The sequence below is a fragment of the Entelurus aequoreus genome, linkage group LG10, assembly GCF_033978785.1.
Source record: "Entelurus aequoreus isolate RoL-2023_Sb linkage group LG10, RoL_Eaeq_v1.1, whole genome shotgun sequence".
In the NCBI taxonomy this organism is placed as follows: domain Eukaryota; kingdom Metazoa; phylum Chordata; class Actinopteri; order Syngnathiformes; family Syngnathidae; genus Entelurus; species Entelurus aequoreus.
This window is the reverse complement of record NC_084740.1, coordinates 30,702,347-30,716,182: the sequence shown is the minus strand read 5'-3', so window position 1 is coordinate 30,716,182 and position 13,836 is coordinate 30,702,347. Positions and strand designations below refer to the sequence as shown.

General features: G+C 40.2%; 1 protein-coding gene across 3 annotated transcripts in view; it reads left to right on the top strand.

The window, feature by feature from the left end:
• The first annotated feature begins 361 nt into the window (after positions 1 to 361).
• Positions 362 to 13,836, top strand: part of kcnj1a.1 (potassium inwardly rectifying channel subfamily J member 1a, tandem duplicate 1) — a 303,709-nt gene continuing 290,234 nt past the window's right edge. For all 3 annotated transcript variants that reach the window (XR_009827466.1, XR_009827467.1, XM_062060522.1), the window contains exon 1: positions 362 to 1,061. The gene's annotated coding sequence lies outside the window, so the exon portion shown is untranslated. The remainder of the gene's footprint in view (positions 1,062 to 13,836) is intronic.

The following is a 13,836-nucleotide window of genomic DNA, read 5'->3' as shown; positions in this document are numbered from 1 at the left end:
TAATAATTTTAGTAATTTTTTTTGTTTTATTTATACTTTTTAAACCCATTTATTTATTTAATCCTTACTTATTGTGTTTTTTTCCCCTATGTTGTTAAAACGCTACATATTTTTTGTAGGTGAGAAAAATGTTTAAACTTTATGTCACTGTCAAAGCATGCAATTATGGCACCGCCTTATGGATGTTCACACTGAAAACACAACAAAAAATAAAATAACCGCCAACATTTTACAGTAATTCCCACCATTAGAGTAATAGTTGTATATCCTATCATATGACTGATTTTTTCCTTGATTTAAAAAAAAGTTTAATAACGATCAAGTCTTTTGAGCGGCTCCTTTTTAAAGAGCCATAAATCCCGTCTCTAACATTTTCAATGACGAAACCGAAAATGACGTCCTAAGCCCTTAAATTGATATCGTTGTTAAAAACATTTAAAGTGATTTAGGTAGCCCATTTTGTCTTTTTTTTTTAACTTATTTATTTTTTCATATTTTTTAGTATTATTACTCTATCTCTTTCCTTGATGTTGAAAGTGCCTTGACTTTTGTGTGAATTATATATGTATGTTTGTTGTTAAAAAAAAAAAAAAAGTATAATTCTTAGCACTACGGCTAACAAGCAAACAAGCCACAAAGCATAACTAAACATGATTGGCTGGCGCAAAAAAAACCCTTCCCGAGATTCTGCAATCTGATTGGCTAATAATTGACTTGTTTACTTTGCCACCCCAACCGGAAGTCTGCTCAATCAGCTCTAGCGAGTGAGCAGGTGTGTGATGACGTCATGTGTGTTTCCTGTGATGAGCTGTCAGCGTCCACCTGACGACAGCACGCCAGCTAAAATTGTTTATATCGATTAATTTAGCTATGTTTAACCCACAAATAATGGACAAATAAGTAGTTAAGTGGTACTTCTATACTTACAAGAATATTATTATCCGCCATAAATTGGTTATAAAGCGACACAAGAAGAAGTATTTTGCCTCCATCATGGCTGCATGTAAGGACTCAAGTGTTTGAGACAAGGATCATTTTGTCTACAAAAATCCATACTTTTGGTGAGTGAAATATATATTTTATTTTTATTGATGTATTTTTATTCTGGTCTTTACATGCATGAGTTGTGTAAATGATTATTGTTTAGCTATGTTCAGGGACTTTGTGTTGCTTGTTCACATGTACTGTATGTGATGCAGGGTCCTGTTTATTTATTATCCATCCATCCATTTTATACCGCTTGTCCCTTTCTATATATTGTGAATTTATAGCGTGGCATGGTTTAATTTGTGTAGAAAAGCACATGAGGCCTGACATGTAGGCCGAAATGAACTTTAATGAGTTTGTCAACCTAGGCCTAAGTCATTACTCACTAGTATTTAGTAAAACAATATAGGAATTATTCGCGAAGCCAGAAAAGTAGCAGCTGAAATTGTATATTTGGTTTGAATTATTGTCTTGAATGGAATTATCCACCCATTTCTACCGCTTGTCCCTTTTTGAAGTTACAGGGGGTGCAGAGTATTTTTTGTGTCATACAATTTTTTTGTTTTTGTTTTATACAAAGGCAGTGGACTATCTAGTACAGCGGTGGCCAACCTGTCAGAGACTAAGAGCTAGGGCTGTGAATCTTTGGGTGTCCCACGATTCAATATTGATTCTTGGGGTCACGATTCGATTCAAAATCGATTTTTTTTTTTCAATTCAACACGATTCTCGATTCAAAACGATTCTCTATTCATTCAATACATAGGATTTCAGCAGGATCTACCACAGTCTGCTGACATGCAAGCAGAGTAGTAGATTTTTGTAAAAAGCTTTTATAATTGTAAAGGACAATGTTTTATCAACTGATTGCAATAATGTAAATTTGTTTTAACTATTAAATGAACCAAAAGTATGAATAATTTTATCTTTGTGAAAATATTGGACACAATGTGTTGTCAAGCTTATGAGATGTGATGCAAGTGCAAGCCACTGTGACACCACTGTTTTTTTTTTTTTATACATATAAATGTCTAATGATAATGTCAATGAGGGATTTTTAATCACTGCTATGTTGAAATTGTAACTAATATTGATACTGTTGTTGATGATATTCATTTTTGTTTCACTACTTTTGGTTTGTTCTGTGTCGTGTTTGTGTCTCCTCTCAATTGCTCTGTTTATTGCAGTTCTGAGTGTTGCTGGGTTGGGTTTTGGAATTGGATTGCATTGTTATTGTATTGCTGTGTATTGTTTTGTTGGATTGATTAATTAAAAATTTTTTTTTTTTTTTAAATCGATTTTTAAAAAAATGAGAATCAATTCTGAATCGCACAACATGAGAATCGCGATTCGAATTCGAATCGGTTTTTCCCACACCCCTACTCAGAGACACTTTTTTTTTTTACTGTTACTGCAAAGAGCCACACCCTACACATGGGCACACATGAACATCACCCCATCCCTTACACACGCACACACACACACGCACACACACACACACACACACACACAGACCTCTGCTCAGCCAGATTTATTGTAAATGTTACACCCCAACATGACTCCTACAGTAGTAAGACCACAGGCCAGTTATTTTCAACAATTAACATTGTGTGTAATGTCTCACACACACAAACTCTCAGTTCAACCAAGTCCACAAACAAAAATATAATATTTTTTCTGTTACTATGCATGTTGCTTAGTGGGAATTCTGGCATTCCTTGTGACGCTGAATATTTGAAGCTTTGAAATGCGCTAATGATGCCTGACATATACGGCAGAATGGCTTGCAATTACATTCAACAATAAAATATAAACTCTCCCACTCTGTTAAAAATGTCCTGGTTCTTCTTCATATTTTCGTTTTGCTGTGCTTTGTGTCCCTGCCATTTTGAGAGCAAACTTGTCACAAATTGTGTACTACTGTGATCTCACACGCATGCACGTTTGACGTCACTCAAACCGGCTTCGGCTTCTTCTTCTTAAGTTAGACTGACCTCTTTTCCCCGGACATGTCCTCTTTTGCGGGGCTGTCCGGGCTGGGTTTCCTAAATGCCTCAAATGTCCGGCATTTTGAGTTAGGGTTGCGTGTATTTTCAATGTACGTCCAGGGTTAAGAACGGGTTGAAAACAAAACAAATTGTGGAGGCGAGCGCACGCAGCAGCATTCGTGAGGGAGGGGCACAGCACTACAAAGCACAACACAGCTGTGCAGGGCGAGCGCTCGTCTGCCGTGTTTTGTTGAAATATAATGAACTTGTTTTGAGGCATTATTTATGTTTACATTGTATACAAGAAGTTATTTGGAATATTTTTACCTCTGCACTTTTTCTAAAACTATGAATGTTACAGAATATAAGTGTGACTTATTTTGTCATACTGTCAAGCAGCGTCGGCGTTACTACACTTTGTGTGTCTTTGTACGCATTGAAATCAGAAAGGATGCGCAATTCCTGATGCCCGCGTGTCACCCGGAAGCAATTTTTTTTTTTTTTTTTACCTACCGCCCGGGTTGCTTGTTTTTTTATTGTCTCGATTATCGCTTTCCGTCAGTGTTTTCTTTTGTTTATATTTGCCGGGTCAAATTTCCGTCCCCGTTTATTGCGTTTTTATTGGTCATAAATTTTGATTTGCCGAAGGCTTTATCAATGACAAATACTGCCTCAGTTTGCACTCAGACAAGTTTACCGCGAGGGGCTGTCAAAATAAAGACTTCATGGTAAACACTAAGGCACTAATAGAGTTGTTACACCTCTCCTGCTTCCGGCTCCCAGACCGTAGTCGAGGAGCGCAGGGGAGACATTCCTCCAGGGCCGATGTACTTCGGGGGTAACACCCTTCACTTTACCCGGCAGTGGGTCTTTACAGCTCCGGACTCGAGGGTGAATGACGAGGCCGGCGGTTTGTTGCAACTTTGTAACTTTATTGGTGTCTTGCACGCAGCCATCCACCAAGCTACTAGCACCTGCACGCACTCACTGTTACCGCTCACTGTTACCGCTCCCTCACCTCTCTCGCCCACCCACTCACTGACGTCACTCACCTCACATGCTGTCATATCTTAAAGGGCCACACACACACACACACACACACACACATACGCTACTCTCATAACAGAGTTAAGAGCCGCATGAAACCAGCCAAAGAGCCGCATGAGGCTCGCGAGCCGCGTGTTGGCCAGGTCTGATCTAGGGATGTCCCGATCCGATATTTGGATCGGATCGGCCGCCGATATTTGCCAAAAAATGTTTATCGGCAAGGCATGGGAAATTGCCGATCCAGATCCAGTTTTAAAAAAAAAAACCCCGGTCCGTGTTTTCCAACGCACCGATTTAAATAATACATTCCACTTTTCTGCCGCTTCCTAATTTCCGTTCCGCATTTTCCAGCACACCTTCAACACATCCAAAGGTCTGTGGATTCTCACGCAGTTGCTTTTAGCTGCTGGCATTACACGACAGGCTCTTCTCACTCTTTTCTGTGTCTCCTCACAGACAGCAAGCGCACCTTCTTACACACGTCATATACTGTCACGTCATACGTCACATAAGTATACGCCCTCCCCGAGCAGAGAGGTAGCAGCATGGTTAACGTTAGCTGTGATGCTAGCGCAGCCGTGCGAGCAACGTTCCCTCTAAGGTGCGCACCTGTGCAATTGCGCACTGCTCAAGCATAGCAATTATATGCCACGCACAAAATCAAATAAAAAAATAAGCGCATAACAATTTTCGACACAAGGACACGACAGAGAAAACAGTTTTCGTCATCATTGTTCAAATATTGTAACATCTGTCGAGACGCTTATCTCCATTCGGTGCCACACGCCCACACCATCAAAATGCTGAGGCAAAAATTTCCACATCAACACCGTATGAAAAAATTAGTGATTTTTTTAGTTGTGATTTCCTTCTCTGCATGAAAGTTTAAAAGTAGCATGAAGAAGAATGTTTTAATGTAGACATGCAAGCCTTGAAAGAAAATTTTGAAAATCAAGACTACATTTCCTGCAAATGGGTGCATTTCTACCCTATATTTTAACTTTAGATTTATTCTCATATCAAACTCTTTTGGCTGTCTTTTTGACACTTACATCCGGCGCCCCCCTCCACACCCCGCATTATTAATAATGTAAATAATTCAATGTGATTATCTTGTGTGATGACTGTATTATGATGATAGTATATATCTGATAGCATATATCTGTATCATGAATCAATTAAGTGGACCCCAACTTAAACAAGTTGAAAAACTTATTCGGGTGTTACCATTTAGTGGTCAATTGTACGGAATATGTACTTCACCGTGCAACCTACTAATAAAAGTCTCAATCAATCAATCAAAACACATAGAATCATCATACTGCTGTGATTATTTGCATCAAGTGTTCATTCAAGGCTAAGGCAAAATATCGAGATATATATCGTGTATCGCAATATGGCCTTAAAATATCGCAATATTAAAAAAAGGCCATATCGCCCAGCCCTAGTTCAATGATGCCATTTCTGTTTGGCATGTATAATTTTGTCTATTTTGTGTTTATCCTTGAATAAACAGGTCAGTTTCTTGTTACCAACCATTGTGTATTATTCAAACTCCCCTAATTCAGCTGGCTAGTTATTATCAAGAGTACTAAAACCCTTTTCAACATGATTCTGACAACTAAGTAGGCTAAATAACTTTAAACTTTAATACATTCTCGGATAGGTCAGTATCGGTATCGGTCAGTATCGGTATCGGATCGGAAGTGCAAAAACAATATCGGGATCGGATCGGAAGTGCAAAAACCTGGAACGGGACATCCCTAGTCTGATCTAGTACTTACTGATTTTCTACTGTTTTGAACATTTCAACCAGAGATTCACAATTACAAGATTTGTATAGCTACACTTACCTTTTTATATTTCTAAATGCTGTTATGGCATGTATATTAACATTTGACATGAAAACAACACTTTTCTGTTTTTGGCATTTAGCAAATTCCAGACTGAGGCCAAGGGATAAAAACCTCATAGCCATAGCACACAAACGTGTGTAAGAGGGAAACATCAAAGAACACAAAGGACATTAAAAGAGCAGAGCTGATGAACCAGCCACTTCTACACACAGCCACAAACGTAAAACAACAAAATAAAAACATATGCACTGTGGTGGCCTCTGCGGTGCTCCACGCCATCGTCTGCTGGGGTGGGGGAGCATCCAAGAGAGCCGACTCCACCCTCGGCCGCCCACCAACTCTCAGCTAGTGTCCGGTCCGCATGGATGAGTGAGGATACGTCCAAGGAGCCCGAGGTGTCTGATACCTGCTCATTCAGCCAAGACACTGTGAAGCTTGTCCGTCCCGGCGCCCAGCGCCAGCTCCGCAGCCCTGTCTCTTCATCCACATCTCCTCCAGTCCCTTTAACTAGATACAGTTAGTCTCATAACGTCTTGTGCTGGTTGGTATGGAAGCCAATCTATGAAGACACATCTTTTCATTAGAAAAACTTCAACCAAACACAAAGCCGAGGATATCCTCTCCACAGCACGGCAGTTTATGTTCTTGTTGAGTGTTTTGCATTTGAAATCCCTTACAGACGACAAACATGCATTGCTTGGTTTATATCTGAAACTTGGAGAAAAGGTGTGTTTTCTGTACTGGGCAGCTTCTGCTTTAAATGTGAAATTAAACAAGAGCCTCTTATCATTTCCGCCCACGGAAAGACGGAGAGAAGCAGCCCACACAGATCACGAACTGCATTTTGTTTACTTTCCGTTGTGTCAAACTTCTCTAAAGTTGAGGTACAAGTAGGCATACATTTAAATCATTTATAGCTGGAAGTCTGTGCAGTCTTGGTTAAACGTGAATTAACTATCTTGTTTTATGGAGAGAGTTGTGTTATAGGGCTTTATTGGCGTCATAAAGTCATGCAGATGCTATTCTTATAGGCCTACTGAAACCCACTACTACCGACCACGCAGTCTGATAGTTTATATATCAATAATGAAATCTTAACATTGCAACACATGCCAATACGGCCGGGTTAGATTACTAAAGTGCGATTTTAAATTTCCTGCGAAATATCCTGCTGAAAACGTCTCGGTATGATGACGCCTGCGCGTGACGTCACGGATTGTAGAGGACATTTTGGGACTGCATTGTGGCCAGCTATTAAGTCGTCTGTTTTCATTGCAAAATTCCACAGTATTCTGGACATCTGTGTTGGTGAATCTTTTGCAATTTTTTCAATGAACAATGGAGACAGCCAAGAAGAAAGCTGTAGGTGGGAAGCGGTGTATTTCGGCCGGCTGCAGCAACACAAACACGTAGCCGGTGTTTCATTGTTTACATTCCCGAAAGATGACAGTCAAGCTTTACCATTGGCCTGTGGAGAACTGGGACAACAGAGACTCTTACCAGGAGGACTTTGAGTTGGATACACAGACGCGGTACCGCGAGTACGCAGCTGCGGCTTCCAAACATTTGATCGCTTGCCCATACGTGTGTGCCGATATGTGCATGTCACATACGTAACTTTGGGGACTTTGGGGAAATATATGTGCTATATGAACTTTGGGGAGGTGAACGGTACTTTGGGCTGTGGGATTGAGTGTGTTGTGCGGGTGTTTGAGTTGTATTGGCGGGTTATATGGACGGGAGGGGGGAGGTGTTTGTTATGCGGGATTAATTTGTGGCATATTAAATATAAGCCTGGTTGTGTTGTGGCTAATAGAGTATATATATGTCTTGTGTTTATTTACTGTTTTAGTCAATCCCAGCTGAATATCAGGTCCCACCCGCCTCTCACAGCATCTTCCCTATCTGAATCGCTTCCACTGCCCTCTAGTCCTTCACTCTCACTTTCCTCATCCACAAATCTTTCATCCTCGCTCAAATTAATGGGGTAATCGTCACTTTCTCGGTCCGAATCGCTCTCGCTGCTGGTGGCCATGATTGTAAACAAGGTGCGGATGTGAGGAGCTCCACAACCTGTGACGTCACGCGCATATCGTCTGCTACTTCCGGTACAGGCAAGGCTTTTTTTATCAGCGACCAAAAGTTGCGAACTTTATCGTTGATGTTCTCTACTAAATCCTTTCAGCAAAAATATGGCAATATCGCGAAATTATCAAGTATGACACATAGAAGGGACCTGCTATCCCTGTTTAAATAAGAAAATCGCATTTCAGTAGGCCTTTAAGGCCTACTGAAATGAATTTTTTAAATTTAAACGGGGATAGCAGATCTATTCTATGTGTCATACTTGATCATTTCGCGATATTGCCATATTTTTGCTGAAAGGATTTAGTATAGAACAACGACGATAAAGATTGCAACTTTTGGTATCTGATAAAAAAAAAGGCTTGCCCCTACCGGAAGTAGCGTGACGTAGTCAGTTGAACATATACGCAAAGTTCCCTATTGTTTACAATGATGGCCGCATGAAGTGAGAGAGATTCGGACCGAGAAAACGTCAATTTCCCCATTAATTTGAGCGAGGATGAAAGATTTGTGGATGAGTAAAGTGCAAGTGAAGGACTAGTGGGGAGTTGAAGCTATTCAGATAGGGAAGATGCTGTGAGAGCCGGGGGTGACCTGATATTCAGCTGGGAATGACTACAACAGTAAATAAACACAAGACATATATATATACTCTATTAGCCACAACACAACCAGGCTTATATTTAACATGCCACAAATTAATCCTGCATAAAAACACCTGCGTGTTTGTTATGCTAGCTCCTAGCTCCTCTGCTTGCTCCTAGCTCCATAGAACACGCCAATACAATTCAAACACCTGATCAACACACACAATCACTCAGCCCAAAAGACCGTTCACCTAACCCAAGGTTCATAAAGCTTATATATTTTTAAAAAGTTACGTACGTGACGCGCACATACGGTCAAGTTATCAAATGTTTAGCAGCCAAGGCCGCATACTCACGGTACCTGATATTCAGCTGGGAATGACTACAACAGTAAATAAACACAAGACATATATATACTCTATTAACCACAACACAACCAGGCTTATATTTAATATGCCACAAATTAATCCTGCATAATAACACCTGCGTGTTTGTTATGCTAGCTCCTAGCTCCTCTGCTAGCTCCTAGCTCCATAGAACACGCCAATACAATTCAAACACCTGATCAACACACACAATCACTCAGCCCAAAAGACCGTTCACCTAACCCAAGGTTCATAAAGCTTATATATTTTTAAAAAGTTACGTACGTGACGCGCACGTACGGTACGGTACGTGTTATGCTAGCTCCTAGCTCCTATGCTAGCTCCTAGCTCCATAGAACACGCCAATACAATTCAAACACCTGATCAACACACACAATCACTCAGCCCAAAAGACCGTTCACCTAACCCAAGGTTCATAAAGCTTATATATTTTTAAAAAGTTACGTACATGACGCGCACGTACGGTACGGTACGTGTTATGCTAGCTCCTAGCTCCTATGCTAGCTCCTAGCTCCATAGAACACGCCAATACAATTCAAACACCTGATCAACACACACAATCACTCAGCCCAAAAGACCGTTCACCTAACCCAAGGTTCATAAAGCTTATATATTTTAAAAAAGTTACGTACATACGCAAAAAAAAGTTGCGCACATACGGTCAAGCGATCAAATGTTTAGAAACCAAAGCTGCATACAGTAGCACGTCTGCGTCTTTGTCATCCAAATCAAAGTAATCCTGGTAAGAGTCTGTGTTGTCCCAGTTCTCTACAGGCGTCTGTGTATCGAAGTCAAAAGTCCTCCTGGTTAGAGTCTCTGTTATCCGAGTTCTTCCATCTTGACTGCATCTTTCGGGAATGTAAACAAAGAAGCGCCGGCTGTGTACTGTTGTTGCTGACTACGTTCGAAAAATACGTCCATTTCGCACCGACAACTTTCTTCTTTGCTTGCTCAGCTTCCTTCTCCATAATGCAATGAACATGATTGCAACAGATTCACGAACACAGGTGTCCAGAATACTGTGGAATTATGAAATGAAAACAGAGCTTTTTCGTATTGGCTTCAATGTGGAAGGCATACCCGTGTTCCCCGGTCTACGTCACGCGCATACGTCCTCCTCAGAGGCGTTTCGAACCGGAAGTTTAGCGGCAAATTTAAAATGTCACTTTATAAGTTAACCCGGCCGTATTGGCATGTGTTATAATGTTAAGATTTCATCATTGATATATAAACTATCAGACTGCGTGGTCGGTAGTAGTGGGTTTCAGTAGGCCTTTAAAGGGGTACTGCACTTTTTAGGGAATTTTGCCCATTGTCGTCATTGTCATTCATCCATCGTCATGTGTTTCATAATGATTGTGAACGATAGGCAAAATTCCAAAAAAAAATGCAGTTCGCGTTTTAACGCTATGAATGGATTTTGCATTGCAGAGAGCTGGAAACACCTTTCCCTACCCTTCAGTTATTCCACATTCAAAGTGTTTAAGTCCCCACTCCGATCCCCATACGAGGAGCGATGAGCTCGTCAAATCGCATGACGTTTCCCTGATGGTTCTGTCACTCAGCTGATGGCTGACAGCTCCTTCAAATCTGCCCAGTGGGTATGTAAGCACTTCAAAAAAAAAAGAAAAAAAGACATGAACAGGATGTATCCGTCGGAAGGTTTTTCCAGACTGCACAAATCATTCTGAACGCTGCCTGAAATGACCAGAGGCTTACGAAAGTATCTCCTTGGTGACAAATGTAGGCTCAAGAAAAGCTCGCAGATAACCGATGATAAATAGATTGCATGAAAGTTTGTAAGGCAAAAGTGTGAGTACATTCTAGTCCTTCAATTGGTCCCAAAGGAGGTCATCCATTCCTAATTAAAGACCTTTTTTGCAGCTGAGTCCTTGCAGCAGCACACACAGGATCAGACTTAGCCTTCACTTATTGGTCTACAGCTGGCTGGTCATTTGCTTATATACCCACCTAAAGCCTCATAATTGATATACAAATCTATAGAAAGAGTGTAGATATATTTTTAGCTGTCAAAAAGAAGCAAGTGGAACCACTTAAGTCCAATGGTGCTAAGGTTCTACACTTTTTGACAAAATATGCCTCCGAAGTCGCAAAATAATAAATTACTAATACATGTGGTAAATTGACAATTACAAACAGAATGCATCTGTTGGGTAAATGATTTGAGCTTTATGCCAAAGTTAAGACTAAGGTTTTTTGTAAGTGTTTTGTAATATTAGCTTGGGGTGGGCATTTGGCTGAAATTCCTTGATAGACAATCAGAATCAGAAATACTTTTATTAATCCCCGAGGGGGAAATAACAATTTTCAGCACAATCCCATTCAAGATCAGACAAACATTACAGGGAGACAGAACAGGATCGCTGACGGGTCTGCCAACTTCCGGCGCCCCTGACAAAAAAAGTGAGATACAGGTAAACAATGGGTAGTAAGAAAAATAATTTTTTTTGTGCTTATTTGTATTGCTTGATTATTTGTATAATTAGCAAATTTGCTTTTGCGTTATTTCACTTTGTCACTTCTGTAAAGTTGGTGCTCATTGTTTTGTTTAGTATTACCCAACTAAGTATTATTGAGACAATTTCGGAAAATTACCCATCACTTAATCACTTGTTTTTTTTTTTTCAATAATGTTTTCCATATCAATTGTAGACTTCTTAACTTCGATTTCTAATTTGTTATTCTTTTTTTAATGTTGTGTTGGTGTACATTTTTTTAAATATTCTTTAAAAAGTGTTATTTTTTTAGACTGCAAACTCGTCCAAATGAACGGCACTTTAAAAAACGCCCCTTCACTTACGATAGTGAAGTGAATTATATTTATATATAGCGCTTTTCTCTAGTGACTCAAAGCACTTTACATAGTGAAACCCAATATCTAAGTTACATTTAAACCAGTGTGGGTGGCACTGGGAGAAGGTGGGTAAAGTGTCTTGCCCAAGGACACAACGGCAGTGACTAGGATGGCGGAAGCGGGGATCGAACCTGCAACCCTCAAGTTGTTGGCACGGCCACTCTACCAACCGAGCTATACCGCCCCAAGATAGTAGTGTCAAAACTGTCTCTGTCTACACTTAAACACATCATGTTAGCATTTAAGCAAATTAGCGGGCTAGCGCTGGGCTGTTTCTCCAGTAAATCAACAGTGTCAACAGTTCTACTGTTGGATCCCTCGTCGCACTTTTCTTATGTCACAAACCAAAAAAATCTTGCTTGTCAAAGTTGTTCCATCAGTCCCAGGTTTTTTCTAAAATTGACGATGTTGGCGCTGGCAGGTGTTTTGCAGCACAACCGGAGAGTGTAGCAGCAGCAGCGTCCATCAAAGCCAATTTTTACGTGTCTTTTCAGCAATGTAGAGTGAAAGTAGGTAAGGTAAGGGCTGTACAAATCCGATACCAAGTCGTAAGAGATACATTGGTCATATTCAAAGTCCTCATGTGTCCAGGGACATATTTCCTGAGTTTATGAACATAATACAAATTTAAAATAAACGAAAGAAGATGTTGTCATGCCAAAAAATATTGACGTAATCCTAGTAGTATCGACTAGATACGCTACTGTATTTGGTATCATTACAGTGGATGTTAGGTGTAGATCCACCATAGACGGCGGTGAGCTACGGTGTGTAGTGAAGCATGTTTAGCTAATCCTCATTCCTGCAGGGATGATACTTGTAAGAAACTTACTTTATTTGTCGACATGGAGGCGAGGATTAGTGATTTAGAAGTAACTAAAACACTGCCGACTGTGGCTGGACTTTAGCTGCTAGCTAGCTAGCCATGTCTTAAAGCACCTCTTCCGGTGGGCGTTTCAGTGTTATAACTTCACCTTTATCTTTACTTTTTAATCCAAAATGCATCCGTTCTCCCTTTTCTGTCTACACACTGTGTCTGCTTGTAAGTACTCTGTGATTGTGCACTGACGAACATGCTCGTCTGCTCGTAAACCAGCAATGACAAACGTGAAGACGACGGGGTGCGAGGGGGGGTGGCGGGTGGCGGACCGGTACTTTTCAGAGGCGGTATAGTACCGAACAGGATTCCTTAGTATCGCGGTACTATACTAATACCGGTATACCGTACAACCCTAGTTCCTATTAACTGCTAATATGTAAAATAAATGTTTTGTGGGTTGTGATGGAAGATGTGTCCTAACACTGTAAGTCAGACTGGCCTCATCGGTGCATAAACAGCCAATGAAGGTTATGATGCAAAAAGCTGACCTCACAACCTGTCATGTATTTGAGAGGGACGCTAATTAATGGCATCTCCTTGGAAGAATATTTGCTTGGCCAGGCGAGAAAGAAACTGGAGACAGGAAGCATAAGGGATGAGGATACATTGGTACTTTAATCTTTAATCTTAATCTTTAAACACTTACACCCGCATGGCTTGTGCGTGTGCATTAATTGGTTTGGAGATGCGAAAAAATGGTTGCTCAATGAGCTAGGGATGTATTTTGGACACATTTAGGCAAAGCACTTTTGATAGTTGACATTGCAAATTTCACGACTAAATTATAGGATTGCACTAGAAATAAATACGGTCCTGTGGTATCATTATTTTGCATTTATAGTGGATGGTAAAAGCTACTCAAATCGACAATTTTTTTCTCTTTCTTCACTTCTTTTTTTATTTTTTTATGCAATTTCAAACTTGAACCTAAAGAGCTTTTCCACCTACTCCTCAGACATCTTGCATTTAACTAAAACATTTCATTTACTCAAACAAAATCTGCATATTGTTTAGCCTCTTTTTTGGAGGAATGCAATTCCCACCCAAAGAAAGATATGTGTGGAATGATCAGTGTTTATATGTTGGATGCTGAAAGATTTACACAAATAGAGTAACACAACTTGTCTTAAATGTTATACACTGTT